Raw genomic sequence first — 16,792 nt, 5'->3', positions numbered from 1 at the left:
ACTTCAAGGGCGTGTATTGGAAGAAAAATTATTAGTTTGTGCTTTATCAAACTTTGTGACACAGTATTTATTTTTTCCAATACGTTTTATATTCTCTTTAATTATGAAAACTCAGCATATAAAAGAATTTTAATTTTCTAAAGAAATACTTATAGATGAAGGTCTAAGTCTGTGACAATAGTCATTCATTTTACTGATTTTTGAAATTTTATTAAAATTACATTTTTTATATATATGTAGTTTATAAGTTTTATTTATAATAAGTTTATAAGAATGTAGTTGTACAATACAATGTAAAGTATAATATATGCTTTCTACCCCTACAAAATCAATAGGATAGTAGAAGAAAGAGAAAATAAACATTAGTGGACAAATTATCTTTTATGGGAAATATAATATGCTATGGAGACACATATGAGTATAATGTAAATTAGTTTGGAAGGGTTCCCTAGGGATAGGAAATATTTCCTAAGAAAACCATCTCTAAATAAGTCCAGAAATTGACAACATTGGTAGAAAGAAAGAAAGACGCTCAGAAGTAGGAGAAAATAGAAACTATTTCAAGCAAAAAGGGAAGCATTTCAATGATATAGATATGTGAGAGAGGCATAATGTATTCAAAAGTGTATAAAGTGTCAAGATGCGTGCAGAAGTCTAACATGAGGAGCAGAATCTAGATGAATGAAGGAGCTTGTAAGTTATGTGAAGCAGTTTAGACTGAATTCTAAGGGCACTTAGATATTGAGTTTGTGTAATAGGTAATTCTAATTGAAACATAGTATTTAGTGATAGAAGGTTGGAAGTTTTATTGAAAATATAGATAATATGCAAAGAATAACCACTATGGAAGTAAAGAGAAATCAAAAGCCACTTGAAGTGTGGTTATTGGCAGGAAAATGTTATATATTTCTGAACAGAACCACTACAAGTAATATGTAGAGCATTTCTAGATGCTTTTCATTTAATTGATATTGTCACATTATTGTATGTCAGGACAATTATTTTAATGAATTCTTAATTTCCATTTTAAATATGTTATTTTGTAAAAATATTTTTGATGTTATTTTTTCTTTTTATGTTATGAATTTTATTTACATCAGGTTAAATATTAATTTTGGAGTGTTTATAACAATATTTTCTCCTGTAGTTTTATAATTCTGATACACAATGGGAGCTAAAATTACCATTTGTCCTAAATCTTATACGCTGAAACTACTATATGATAGTGTCCAACATACTGGTTCCTAGACTGTTTTTTCTAAATCAGAGAATGGTTACAGAAGACTCAAAATATCCCAAACTGAAATTTAAAATAAAAAAAGGACAGTAGAAAATAAACCTGGAGAATTTCCGTTATACAAAGAAAGGTTTGAAAATGAAATTAACACAGGGAAAACAGAAAACAATTGAAAGAGACAGAAACAGCAAGATAAGTGAAGAGATTTAGAGCCATCCGACTTAATTTGAGCCCCTTGGTTAAGCTACATATCAAGCAGATACTGCTCATTTTCTTCCTGGTAATGTAAACCAAAGCTATCTTTCATTCTGAAGTAATTTGCACGACACTACATTCATCACCAGTTCAATGTGTATGAATGAAACCCTTCTACATGCATATATTCTAACGTTCTTCTTATATAGTTTATCTTTGCTTATTCAGACTATTATATGCATATTTCTTGAGCTTCTCTTATAATTAGTAATTGTAAGCTGAACAATTGCATTGTTTTAACAAATTAAAAAAAAATAATAAATAACCAATGGCATGTTTCTTTAATTTTTTTTTTTAACTTAAGAGATTGTTAAATATGTAAGGCTCATTCAGAAGGGAAAATCAGAAATAAATTATTTTACTGTGTAAAAGAGGTAAATCATTATTAAAACTTTTCCTTAGTAAAACGAACTTGATGCAGTTATGGAACAGAGCCCCCTTTTCAAGTACAATAAGAGGACAAAGTATTATCTATTATGATTAACACATTTTACCAGAGAACCAACTCATCAGGGTCACTTAAGAAAAATCATCAATGAGATATGGCAGGCAGGATATTGACAAGCAATGTTAGTATTTCTCACATGCTGTTATTAACTAAAAGTAGAAAGTGATTTTAACTAGAAAAATTTTATCGAAAATAACCTTAAGCTATAATATAGATATACATTCTTAATACCAGTACATTGATAACTAATACAAAATACTTAAAAGATAAAAGTAAAATTTTTACATCTGGATTTTAAATCAATTTTCTAAAATAAAATACATGCAAAAATATTGTGCTAAACATTGTAATGGAATTCTTCATATGTGTAAAATTTTTAAAATGTAGACTAAATACTGATACCCTTAGATATCTTTGTCTGATCGTATTTTAGAGTAAAATTTTCTTTACTTCAATAAAAATAGCATTTAGTACCTACTATATATGAGACTTTAGGCACTCAGGATACAAAACGCTTACAGAAATTCCCTTAGCTTCTAGGAATTTATGTAAAATTAGCAGGCACAATACATGTATTTTGAAAGATGGTTTTTATAAGCCCATTAATAATGAGGGTAAACGAAGGGCTCTTCATGTAGAGAGATCAGCATGAGACAAAAAAGAAAGTTTTATTTTGGTACCAGAAGCACCACTGAATACAGGTCTCACTAAAAATGTAAGGTGAGATGTGGATGGAGAAGAGGTTGCAGAGTTAGCTGAAGAGTGAGCCAGGAAGGCTCCTTTATTTTCACTGAGGGACCTGAGGTTTATTCCACAGACAATGAGTTTTTACAGAATAGTCTAGTCACATTGTCCTTCTAAACACCAGTATGGAGGATGACTTGAGCAGTGTGTGCAACCCTGGCTGAAAATGTGTATCCAGTAGATGCTGTCAGAGACAGTTCCTGGCTTTTGATCCTCAAAGTGAGCTCAGGTTATAGTATAGGGATGTGCCACACATTTGATGAATTCTAGAGTTACAATTTGTTGAAGTCTAACAGATGCCCTATGCCTGAAGGTATCACTCTATAGCTTAGATAGTGCACTTGGCCTAAAATAATTGTATAGCATGTAAGGAGGAAGAACAAACTGCACGTATATACAATTCTGAATGAGCCTTCAACCCATTCATGGTGAGTGATCCTCCTTTGCAGGCTCAGCAAACTTCTTTCTTTCTAATGGTTTTCTACAGTGTTTATGGTAGGCTCTAATATTCCTGTACTTTTCTCTCACTTCTTGATATATTTAGTGGATTCAAAAGACAAAATTAGCATCCCACATTGGTTTGCTATTTTACCAGAACTTTACTTTTTACATAAAGATTATTTAATAATTCTAATAAATAGATTTTAGGGTGTTTTGTTGTTGACATATAGTTTTACTTCAGTGTAAGCAGAGAGTATAGCCTATGGATATGTTTATTTATTTGTATATTTTCCAACTTTTAAAGTCTATTGATATTTTCTCAGGAAAATGCAGTTAAATTTGCAAATGTCAGTAAATGTGATGTGGATATAAAATAATTTGTTTAAGTATAGTATTTCATGCATTTCTATGTAAATATATTATTTCTTACTTTCATAGATTTTGGGGTTTAGAAATTCATTCCTGTTAGTTTTGCTATTCATTTCTTCTATACTTCACATATATTAGCTTGTTTTTTAAAAAACACATGTTTCAATGTATATGAACTTAAAAAGAAACCAGATCTATTCTTCATTGTTTTTCTTTACAATCTAATAGCATGACTTAAAATATTCAAATAAATTATGAAGCAGAAGCAAAAAAAAATATATCTCCATGAGATCCAGACTGGGAAGTAAAGGGAAGGAGAAAGAGACATAAAGAGATCGATTAATGGATAGGAAAATACAGTTGCATAGAAGGAATATGTTCTAGTGTTTGATAGCACTGTAGGGTAATGAAATTAAGAGGGGTTGATAGGATATTTCAAAATAACTGGAAGAAAAGATTTGAAATGTTCTCTACATATGTTTGTAGTGATGGATAATTCAATCATCCTAATTTGATCATTACACATTGCATTCATGTATAAAAATATAACCTGTACTCCACAAATATGTGTAATTATTATATATCAATAAAATAAAATATAAAAGTACAGAAAAAAGATGTATAATTTTCACAAATAGTATAGGTTTCTCTATCGTGTCATTAGAAAATATCGTATGGATGTAGAGTGCTCCCTTTGCCAGCACACATACTAAAATTAGATGTAAAATATTTGAGCCAGATCTAACGAATGAGTAGTAATTAAGTAGGAAAAGATGTTACATAGACATCCTAGGCAGAATAAATGAGGACTAGAGAAGAAAGGAGAAAATTGCAAGATGCATGGTGTCATTCATCATGTTTGGTGACGTTAATAACAGAAATTGAAACAAAACTGGCTTATACAATAAGGAAAGCCGTTGATTCTTACATACCAAAGTTAATTGCTATGGTGCATTTCAGTGATAATTAATTTAGTGTCTTTTTTTTTTTTTTTTTTTTACAAATTCGTATTTTCTTTCTGTCTTAAAGACAGTTCTTCTCATAGACATGAGAAGCAAATGGAACTATTTGGAGGACAGAAAAGTAATTTTACTTCTTAATTGTCTCTCATAAGCATGAGGGAAAACTTTCTGATGACATCTCCAGTAAACCTGTCCTTGAAATCATCAGTACAGGTTGAGTCACATGGGCATTCTTAAACAGATCATGGCACTGCTGGTTTGATGGTCATTGGAACAATAAATCCTTGCTTTTGATGTAAGGCCAATTCTCCAAATCACAACTTGCTTTGTTTAGTGGTATAAAGTGAATGGACTTAGGAAAGGTAACCACAGTGCCCAACATAGTGTATTCTGATAATTTTATGTAGGTGGTTTTGACTAGAGCAACATAAATGTAAGCATATTATCTCACTGAATTGCCCTTTTAGATGTAGTAAGTAAGCTCATGCTATTACATTTGCTATTCTTAATGATCTAGTACATGTAACTTTAAAAAAGGGTCATTGAATTGGCAAAATGTCATCTTGTCATGCTTGAAAAAGACTTATAACAAGATATTCAGTAAATTGATTTAACTGAAAAATGACATAATAAACTGAGTTTTAAAGGTCTTAAAGGTTTCATTGTGGTCCATTTCTTGGGAGTTCAATGATTAGTACTTCTGATTTCTGGTTGTTCACAGAATCACATGTACACATGTATGTTTACTGGTTGAAGAAGAAGTTACTGTGCTTTTTTTTTTTTTTTTTTGACAGAGTCTCGCTCTGTCACCCAGTCTGCAGTGCAGTGGAGTGATCATGGCTCACTGCAACCTCCACCTCCTGGGTTCAAGAAAAGTTCTCCTGCCTCAGCCTCTCCAGTAACTGGTATTACAGGTATGTGCCACCATGCCTGGCTAATTTTTTTGTTGTTCTTGTATTTTTAGTAGAGATGCGGTTTTGCCATGTTGGTCAGACTGGTCTCCAACTCCTGGCCTCAAGTGATCCACCTGTCTCGGCCTCCCAAAGTGCTGGGATTACAGGCATAAGGCACTACGCCCCGCCCTTTTTGTGCACTTTGTAAGTTATAGCAGAAATAATTTGTCTCAAATAATGATTAATATCATGGATAAACTCTACTAATTTTTATCTTAAATTTAGATTATATTTATAAAAAAGAATGTGTGAAGCTATATTTTCCATGCTTGTATTTACTATCAAACCGATTAGGCAATCACATTCCTTAAATGGACACTGTCTAATCCCTGAAGAAAATATTGACTAATCTTTGCTGCCTGTAACACTAAGTAATTGGCTATTGAACACCTGCAATGTGATCAGCATATTTTTAAAATCAGAATATTTAATTTTATTTAAATGTAAGTAATTTAAATATACTGAGCCACAAGTATTTAGTTGCTGCCATATTAAGTCAGCACAGTCTTAGACTGGCAAAGAATTTGAATGCATGCCAAGTAAGGCACACTGAAGAACATCTAAGTACTCATATGTTGTAAATTATGCATATCATAATATTAATAATCTACTTATCATGGGAAGAAACTGTAGGAATAATAGACAAAGCATTATAGTATGCCTTTCACTGTGCACCATATTTTCTGAAAATATCATGAAACTAAAGTCAATAAATTACATGTTAAGATAGTAACATATATCCAGAAAGAATAATTGAAAGCACGGTGCTTGCTACAAGTACAATAAAATGCCATCTGCATCATTTTTTAACAATACAGTTATTACTTTTAAAGTATATTCCCTTACTCTTTGTATGCATTATGCATTTCATAACATTGGATTGACAGTCATTACGGATATAAGAAGGCATTAACACGTATTACACCTCCTTTTTTTAAATCCACTTGGTTAGTAATCTTAACTGAATCTGCAAAGTTCTTTTACAGTGATATATAGATTAATGTTTTATTGAATAAGCATTGGATGGGAATGTTGGGAGGATACCTTTATTTGCTAACAACATGTAATATTTATTTTTAAGGGAAAGAAGTGGAATGTTATGTAATAAGTACTTATCATTGAGTAGAGTTTATTGCCTTCTATTTTAAAAGAAAAACATCTAATAATGTCTATATAAAAAAATGATATTTATAAATACAGTACAGACAACTAATTAGTATGTCATATGACAGAATCCTTGATGTGAGTAGAAAAAGTACTATTTTATTCTCATTTGGAACTTCAATATTTTATTGCAGAATAGAATTTAATAACCTGATTAATTATACATATACAATTGATTCTGTTATTGATCTGTGATTTTTAGGGTGAGTCTGAGTATGACAGTCTGCTAGGTTCCAGAAACAAATCATACACATCATTTTCTCTCTAGGCAAAGAAAAATGACCTTATGTGTAATTTTAAATGGTCATGTTTTATCCAATTCAGGAACACTGATTTGTTGGGGATGGCTTTAAACCTGCATTCCATATATCAGTGGTTTAAGATATGCAACTAGTTTCCTGCTTTCCTCAAAGCATATCTAATTGTCCACACATGACAAAATTGTCCTTCACCATGTGGTCAAATTATGCATTCTTCAAGATGTAAATAAATTACTTCTAACAAACCAGTAGTTTATTCCTGTGCATGTCCACAAAATTTGGATTGTTATTTTTTAAAATGGCACATGGCTAACTATAGTTAATAATACTATGTTGTGTTGTATATTTGAAATTTACTAAAACGGTAGATCTTAAGTGTTCTCATCACATGCACACACGAAAATGGTAACTAGTTATATGATGGATGTGTTAAAAAAAATGGCACAGTGAGTTTTTAGGCTCTTGAATCTTTAAGAATGAGTAAACAGTTATGTGCAAAAATTGTAAATTATGCACACATAATTTACATACATGAGATTATACTTTAATGACTTCTTGCTGTTTTCAGTTTTGTATGAAGTGCTTGGGGAGAAACCAAGAAAAAGGTAACTATTAAATTTAACATGCACTTAAAAAAACTTTGTTGTAATGCACATTAAGAAACATTAAATTCAGCCGGCCACAGTGGCTCACACCTGTAATCCCAGCACTTTGGCAGGCCAAGGAAGGTAGATCACTTGAGGTCAAGAATCCAAAACCAGCCTGGCCAACATGGTGAAATCCTGTCTCTAATAAAAATACAATACAAAAATTAGCCAGGCATGATAGGACATGCCTGTAACCCCAGCTATGTGGGAGGCTAAGATGGGAGAATTACTTGAAGCCAGGGAGCAGAGGTTGCAGTGAGCCAAGATCTCGCCACTGCACTCCTGACTGGGTAACAGAGCGTGACTCCATCTTAAAAAAAAAAAAAAAAAAGGAAAAGAAAAAAAAAACACATTAATTTCTACATAGTATGAATATTACTTGAGTTGGTTGGATAAAAATATGGAAAGCAATTTTTGTTGTTGTTGTTGTTGTTTTTGTTTTTTTCAGACGGAGTCTCGCACTGTCACCCTGGAGTCTCACACTCCAGGGCAATAGTGCCATCTCGCCTCACTGCAACCTCTACCTCTGGAGTTCAAGTGATTCTCCGGCCTCAGCCTCTCACCTACTTGGGATTACAGGCATGTGCCACCATGCCCAACTAATTTTTTGTATTTTTAGTAGAGACGGGTTTTCACTATGTTGGTCAGGCTGGTCTTGAACTCCTGACCTCATGACCTGCCCACCTCAGCCTCCCAAAGTGCTAGGATTACAGGCCTATACCACCATGCCTGGCTGGAAAACAATTTTACACAGTAGACTTCATTGTTAATTTTGTATTTTTTTTTCTACTGAACGAAATTGAAATAATGAGTATTTAATAGCAAGGGAATTATAATGTTTTAATAAAATACATTATTATTCATTACTCTTACTGTATGTTGGTAAGCATCTGATTTAAAGCAGAGTAGATTTTAAACCTTAATCACTGTATGATGCAATACTAATTTTTCATACATACTATAAAATCAAATCTGTGTAATATGGAATTAAGAACACTATTTTAACAATAGTTCTTAAATTAGTATCAATTAGATACATTCTATAAGAATCTTTGAATTTATAAAGGGTATTGGAAAAATAGCCTTTATAAAGAAGAAGAAAATGTAAAGCAGACTAGTGGGTTTTGTTTCCCAACCTAGTATTCTCATTTTTAAAATTTTTATTAATATAAGCTATAAAATATTGTTTATGATCAGTGAAGATTTTACATCCTGAATGCTAAACTTTTCAAAGTCCTCTATGCATGCCTCACAGATATTAATAATACATTGATCTTCTCACTTATTCTTGATCACATGTAACATTTTGATTTGATGAGAGTAATTTTTTTAGGTATTCTACTTTTGATTACCTCATAGGAATGAAAGAACAAAAATTAATGGGACATACCAAATGCAACAATTCGTTGCTGACATACAAGTCTTAATGATAAGTGGACAATATCCTTATCATCTTAGTGCCAGATAAGAAAGAACATTTTCTTGAAGTGAGAGCAAAGAAAAATGAGCACAAAATTGAAATAGTATTTAAATATCACTAACAGGAATAATATGTCATCTGTGAGACATCAGGAGTTTGAAAAGTACCAGTAGGGAAAAATATATAATGAAGAATTAGTAGGAACGCAAAGCAAGGCTATTTAAAAAATTTAATCATCACATTATCTCTTTGATTATATCTCTTTTGGCTGATAGATTTTGGCAAATTAAACTTGTGTTAGATTGCTTGCAATCTATTGATCACTTTGATGTGTTTTCAAATTAACATTTCTATCCACAAAGTAGTCATTGACTGATGGTTGATGTTTTACTTTCTTTGTTCTACCGAGTGTTTCTAAATATTGAAAAAAGTTCCTTGATGTGGCTTCAAAGATTATTCCAGATTATCATTCAATTCAAGTTCAAGTATATAATTATCAGTTTTTGATTACTGACTACAATAGTTAGCAAAATAGAAAATACAGAAATTTAAATCAGAGAAAATAACCTGAAAAATTCTTCAAATTTTTGTGCAGATCTGCAATTGAATGACCAGATAGTGGTATTTGTAGAGACACATTACAGAATGAGTGCTTGATATAGTAGATTCATGTGGATGAAAAAAGTAGTAGCAGGCATGCAACAGTGAGAAACCCTAGGCAATGCTGCCCTTTTGGAATATAAATAAGGCTGTAATTTTGAACCATTTTGAAGCTATGCTTTATCAACTGTGTAAAGGATAGAAGATCCTCAAGATGATGATAAGACTTGCTGCATCTGGTCATTAGTGGCAGTGTCCGTTGTAATTTAATTCCAATAATAAAAAAAAAATGGTTAGTGTTGGTCTGAGAGTCCTGCAGGAACAGTTCATACAAGATACATATGTAAGAAGTGATTGTAGTACATTATAGCATAGAAACTGAAAATTACTCTGTATCCTACAGGTATATTTGCTTTGTTTTCTCTTGAATAAGGTGTCTATATCATGTAGTGAGTGGGTTGTAATGCTATCTGTACAATTTCTGACAATTATTTTACCTCTCTAAACCTTATTTTTCTGAAAGAAAATAGACTTTGGAGCTGAATATATCGGAATTTCAAATGAAGGTGTTAACTTAACTTGTCTAATAGACTTATACAAGTCCTGTAAAATCTCTAGGATACAATTTCCTTAATCTGAAAAAAAAAATACAACTATAGCACCTAGCTTTTGAGTATTTCAAATATGCAGATCATAGATATATGTATTATATTTGATACTGTGAGTTCTCGATCCCATACTGTTGAATCAGAGCTGGCTTCCAATTGCTTTAAACAATGGGTCACGGTGTAGGGTTGCTCAATGACTTCTGAGGCTCTCACAAGTGACATGTAGCTTTCACCTGGTTGTCTTTATATTCTCACTATCTCCAGGCTCCCTTGCTGGATATGCCATTTTAAAACTCAGAACGCATGTTGTGAGACATCCAACCTAAATGGATTGGCTACATGTTCCTTTCAGTCTAGAGTTCCAGATGAACCAGTTTTCCAGCCTTTTCAGCCCAGATGACATTACCTGTGTTTAAAGTGAATCCTCTAGTATCGGTGATTTCAGCCTGGAGCCATTCGTTTCTTCCTAAGTGACCCATGGATTTCACGAGCATAATAAAATGGTCATTGTTTTGTGCCACTAAGATGTTACTATTATTAAAGATTCATAGAGTTATTGTGAAATAGCAAATTTATAGAGAATATTTGAACAAATGAAAAACACATTATGAATATTATAAAAATAAGATATATAAAATTATATGATTTCATAAGCATAGTGGACAAATAAGCATGTATAAAAATATCTGAATTCTGTTTATTAATGATGAATTGGATCAGAGAGGCTATCTTTAAAGTTAGGAAACTTCAGACTATGCCCTGTTATTCTGAACTTGCTATTATATTAGACATGTAACATTCTCTTGTTCCAAGTGCTCATTAATGCCAGTATCAGAAACAAATGCTGGACTAACTGTAGAATTAAACAATATGAAATATGTAGTAACTGTGAACAGGATTTCTCTTTTTATTCTGAATGCCATTTATTTACATCCTTAGATTGGGCGTAGGGATGGAACTTAGCTCTGGTATTGAAAGCATGCCAATATGTTGAAAATAAAATCCAAGAACTAATACTGAGGAACAAATTGCATTCCACACTGAAAGTAAAGCTGTAAGGTATTCCAAGAGAGAGCTGAGATGCATATTATTCAAGTGTGCAAAATGACTTCTTCACAAGGATTTTGTAAGAGTTGAATACTAAATTGGCCAGACTACAACAGGCAAATCATATGTTAGATCAGAAGTAGACACTTTAGTTTCATGACTCATTGACTCAGAAAACTGTCTTAAAGGTATGAAGGAAGGAAAAGAAAAAGAAGCAAAAGCACAATAAAAAGTAGGATATCTATCACAAACTATGTCAGTAGGAGAGAAAAAATAGTATGATTCATGGAATTGTAGAACTAGAGAATCCAATTTATCAGGAAAAACTTCTAACACCTGGCATTTTTTGACAGTCAAAAAATTGCAATAACAACATTTTCTCCCTGAGTTAAGATCTCAGTATATATGAAAGATAACACAGTGATCAAATATTAGACATAAAAGAGTTCTGTGTTTAATATTTTAAAGATGTTATAACTTTCTCACAGTTATTTATTATATAATGAATTTGATATGTGAACCACAGCATATCAGAGAAACATGTAAATATAAATAACTCAAATGTGATAATAAAATATATAGTTTAGAGTATGATTTTATAAATGTAGTATAAAGTGTTTTCTGGCTCAGATAAAAAAGTATATCCAAATTACTTATCCTAACAACATATTGCACTTCTCATCATATTACAAATATATGCCAAATACAAAATATATAGATCGTGTGTATATATATAACAAAAATCTTTGTAATATATTTATAATTATATACATGTAATATTTTATAATACATATACATTTTATACAAAACATATAGAAAATTTATATAGTGTTTATATATATTTTTAAATGTTACATCTGATTATTAGTGGCATTAGTGATCACTAGTGGCAAATTAGGAGACTATTATATATACACTATACATATTCTATGTATAGATATATATATATTCTATGTATAGTGTATATATACACAAAAATTTTTATATATATATATACACAAATTCAAAATATATGTGTATATAATACACATTCACATCAACAAAGTTATAGTGCTTTACAAATTATTTTTAGACACAGGAACACTGAGGAAAAAATAAAAACAAACAAGATTGCATAGTTTTGTGACAAGAAGAAAGTCTTGAGCTGTAAATTCAGAATAAGCACATAAAATAGAAAACATTGAGTCAGCCCTATTTTTATTGATATTTTGTTACTTGTATCTTGAGAAAAGAATAAAAAATTTTTCAGGCCAGTTTAAAAAAGACTGAATGTAATACAGTAACAAGTTCTAATACACATGAAGAACTTATCTGACAAAATATTTTTTCTTGATCAGTGAAACTGAAACATAATTATGCTAAGAGAGGGTCGAAATAATAGTAAAATAACTCTATGTTTGTGTTTATGTGTGTTGGAAAAAGGCCACACAAAACTATGCAAAGAGAGGTCATATTTTCAACTAATATGTAGGTGATTCAAAAAGGACTAAAATTATACTTCATTAATGTATTAAATATGTACATATAGTTAAGCAAATTTTTAAAGGGACTGATACTGACTTTACTGCAATTTTATAAACTATGATATGTACTTCTTGTGCCAAGCGTAAACATCAATCCAATAATCTAACGCAATGCTTCTAAAAATTATTGTATGCAATTTGAGAAAGATAATTAAAACATAAGTTTGCTATTTTTTATAATTTGCTCTCAATATTTTTCTTGGTATACATAAGATAAGAGTTAACAATTCTAAACACTGAGAATTAGATTAGGAAGATTATCATCCTCTTAATTATTAGGAGACTATAATTTTCTAAAAATTAATACAAAACATAAATACATGTGGAATGGGAGAGACATTTTCATTTGTTGAAAAACAAATATGTTTTGGGCACTTTGTCTAAAAGGTAGGAGATAAGATATAGTACATCAGTTATTAAATTTCAATGTGATAAGTGTGGCTACAGATGTCACAGAGAGCCAAAAAGGCAGAGAATGCATTGCACTCATATCCAGTTATGACATATTGTCTCCTAGAAGAATGTAGATGCTTGAACAGTTCACTAAATGTGAGAAGTAACTAGGTGAAATAAGTCTTGGGTCAGAAAGAGTTATTGGAAGAGCAAAGGGCATATAAAGATACATAGAAGTGTAAGCGTTTTTGGGGAAACTGCAAGGAACTTGGTATCTGAAAAGATTTAGAGATACACTTTAGAAAGGTCAGTAGAAACAAGAAGAATATATATATTCTGCCAACATTCTATGATGCCTTGTTAAATCAATGGTCTTCCTATCCTTCAATTCTTCAACTACTCCTTCCATACTAGAGTTTATCTTTCAGAATTCCAGCATATTTAAATAACTTCTCTTAACAGGAAAACAAACTCATATATATATATATATGACCATATGGTTGGCACCTTTATTTGCCAAGTTAAAGAGATTAAATATAATGCCGAATTTGGAAATTCTTAAGTTATTTAAAAATCTTAAAATAGCATGATGAGACTTAAGTTTACCAAACACCATGACGGTTTAGAGCATGTCTTCCCTCAGCAGATATGCAAAGAAACCCACTGAGTAGGAAAAGAAAGTAACAGGACTACTGCTTACTTATACGAAAATAAGATTGAAATTGTATTTACTAATATTTAATATGTAGCCCATTCTAACCCTCCCATGTGGTTTCTGTGGGTCAATTTTGTTTAAACAAAATATTTACAAGATTATTTTTTAACTAAAATGAGATAGGAAAGTGGAGAAACATTTCATTGCTCAGAGGCTTTCTAATTATCTTGTGGAATGTTATAAAGTATTTTTAAGCTTAAAAATGCCATCTATTTTTATCTTTCACAAAAACATCACTTACTTCACTTGTGTGGACCATTACTTTCCTATGAAAATGTTACTAGTATTGCAGTAACTTGCAGGGATTTTTGGAAAGAGAAATATGTCTAATCTCTCTCTTTAATTTAATTTATAAAATAAAATTTAAATAATGGATGATAAAATATTTACCTAAAATTTTGTGCTGTGGAGAGAACATTTTAAAAATAATTATTTGTGGATGTTATCATAAATGATTTCTTTTTTTTTTTTTTTTTTGCTAAAAAGGATTAGCTGACATTTCACTAAACTTATCAAACTTGATAAAATTTTCACGAGGTTGAAAATGCTCAAGTGAGCAGTCTCTGCTGTTAACAGTCTTATTACAATATTTAAAAGAACTTCAAATAAAATTTTAAGAACAAATGACTGATATCAGGGAAGATTACAATTTACTACCTTAAAATAAATACAATTTGTCTAATAAGGTGTAGTCAATAATGCATTTTTAACTGTTTAATATTTTAATTTACTTACTTTTCATGAATGGGATTTGGGGATAGGAATATTTTAGTTTCCACAGCACTGCCATGCCACAGATGATTGCTTTGCACTTAGTAAGTTGTCAATAAATGAATAAAATGAAGGAAAAATTTTCAAGGGGGACTTGAAGATAATAAAAAAATTGATGAATCGGACAATTAAGAAATGGCCTAAGGAGATTTAAGAGCTGAAAATGAATGTCTGAGTGACATCAATTTAAAGGACAATTAAGTAAAAATACACAGCAGAGAAATAAAAAACAATACTTTATGAAAAAATAAAAATACCCCAAGTGGTGCAATAGAAGTAATCGTGGTGTGAAATTTTAAAGACGATTTAGTCAATGTAAAAGATAGAGCAAATAGGATAAGAACCAGAAATTGTCCACTTGTTTTGATAAAATTTGACCCACAGGTAAACTTACCAGAGAAGTATCCATGTTATCGCATTAAATCTGAGTTAGAAAAAGCAAATGGCTTTCATAATACGTTATTGGTAAGAAATTAATGACAGAAAATGTAGATACATTTTTTATTAAGGAAATAAAATCAGAGATGCTACCGAAGACAGAGTTTATCTTCCTTTCAAGAGAAGTTATTTAAATATGCTGGCATTATGAAAGATGAACTCTAGTATGGAAGGAGTAGTTGAAGAATTGAATGATAAGAAGATCATTGATTTAACAAGACATCATAGAACATTGACAGAAGTAGAGAGTTAACTCTGGTTATGAAGACACATGTCTCTTTAGTGAAACAGTAATAAAATGTCGGAAAAGACAGATACAGATTGTAGGTGATAAGAAAAAATCAGTATTGCTGGTTCTTTACATTTTCTAAGTAGTAGGAGTTATAATATCCTTCATGAAAGTAAAGAGAAAAAATTACTCTGAGCTCAAGAGAAATATGGGAATAACCAAAGAATAGAATATGAGAGAGAACTGAATTTTGTCGTGGAGTAGGATTCCTGGGGCATTACCGAAGGTTATTTGTGCTTTTTCTAAAGGTACTCAGCAATTTAGGTATGATAATAGATGGGCCAGATGGTAGGTAGTACTTGAGGCTGTTTAAAAGAAGGTAACAGAGTAGGTGAGTCAAAAACAATTCTGCATTCCAAGAAGCACTTGTTTATATAATGAGGATCTCTGAGGACTCGGGGTTACCTGAGTAGGTTACCAAGGGTAACCTACTCATGGTCTATTTAGAAAAATAACAATATACTTATTGAAGATTTTCTTGCAATTTAAAAAAGTAGTCAATAAGCTGAGTCTTTTCAGTATGATTAAGCAAATGATATGAATAGTCTAGAAATATTCTAATGTTCAACCACGTGCCTTCGTTGATTTAGAGGTATCAGAATCACATCTTAAGATGGTTAAATTAATCAAGATCTCCCTTTAATTATAATATAGCTGTTAATAAAGCATCATTGTAATTTTGGCTTCCTGCAGAAAAGAACAAGCATTAACATAATTAATTGAGTATTCTGGGATGTTTACCATTTATAATATCCACAATAAATTAATAAATTAACCTTTGGTTTACTAATTGCTCTATCGCATGAATAAGCAGATTGATGCTCTTTCTCAACAATTTGAATTGGTTTGTGTGAATACATAAAATGGAGTTTTCAAACTTACAAATATGAAGACAACATTCTTTTATGTGTTTCTTTCTGTTAAATTCATAATAAAATACCTTATAACACCTTAAAATGTGGAATTCTAAAATTAAAGTACTGTTAATGATAGTTATTGAAGGTAAAAACATAAAAGAAAACTGGAGGATAGCCAACAGTAGTCCTGTCTTCATAATAGTTAAGAATTTAACCAAAAATATAATAACGATGACAGTGTAGTTTAATTCGAGGATATTTAACAGTTTAAAATATTTCATAATCGTGATAATAGAACAGGCCTCCAAATGACTTATAGGCAATGCAGGTTTAATTCAATTGCTTGTCAGCAATAATATGACAAAAACCCTGTGGCTTGGCATAATACAAGTTTATTTACTGTTCATGCAAAATTCACTAAGTTTTCAGTTACTAGTTCCTCTCCAGGGAACTGCCCGCAGGTAGTCACTCTACAGTCTAGTTGTTTTCTGCTTTTCCAGTTTCACCATCCTCACATCAAAACCACGTTTATAATCACTACTGCTCGAGCAGAGAAAACCTACAGAATTTCCCACCAGGTATCAAGTGTTTCTACCTATAAGTGACATGGATTTAAACAAGTTACATATACCTAAGTTCAATAAAGTGAAG

The sequence above is a fragment of the Macaca thibetana genome, chromosome 1 (assembly GCF_024542745.1).
Source record: "Macaca thibetana thibetana isolate TM-01 chromosome 1, ASM2454274v1, whole genome shotgun sequence".
NCBI classification, from domain to species: domain Eukaryota; kingdom Metazoa; phylum Chordata; class Mammalia; order Primates; family Cercopithecidae; genus Macaca; species Macaca thibetana.
This window is presented reverse-complemented; position numbering follows the sequence as displayed.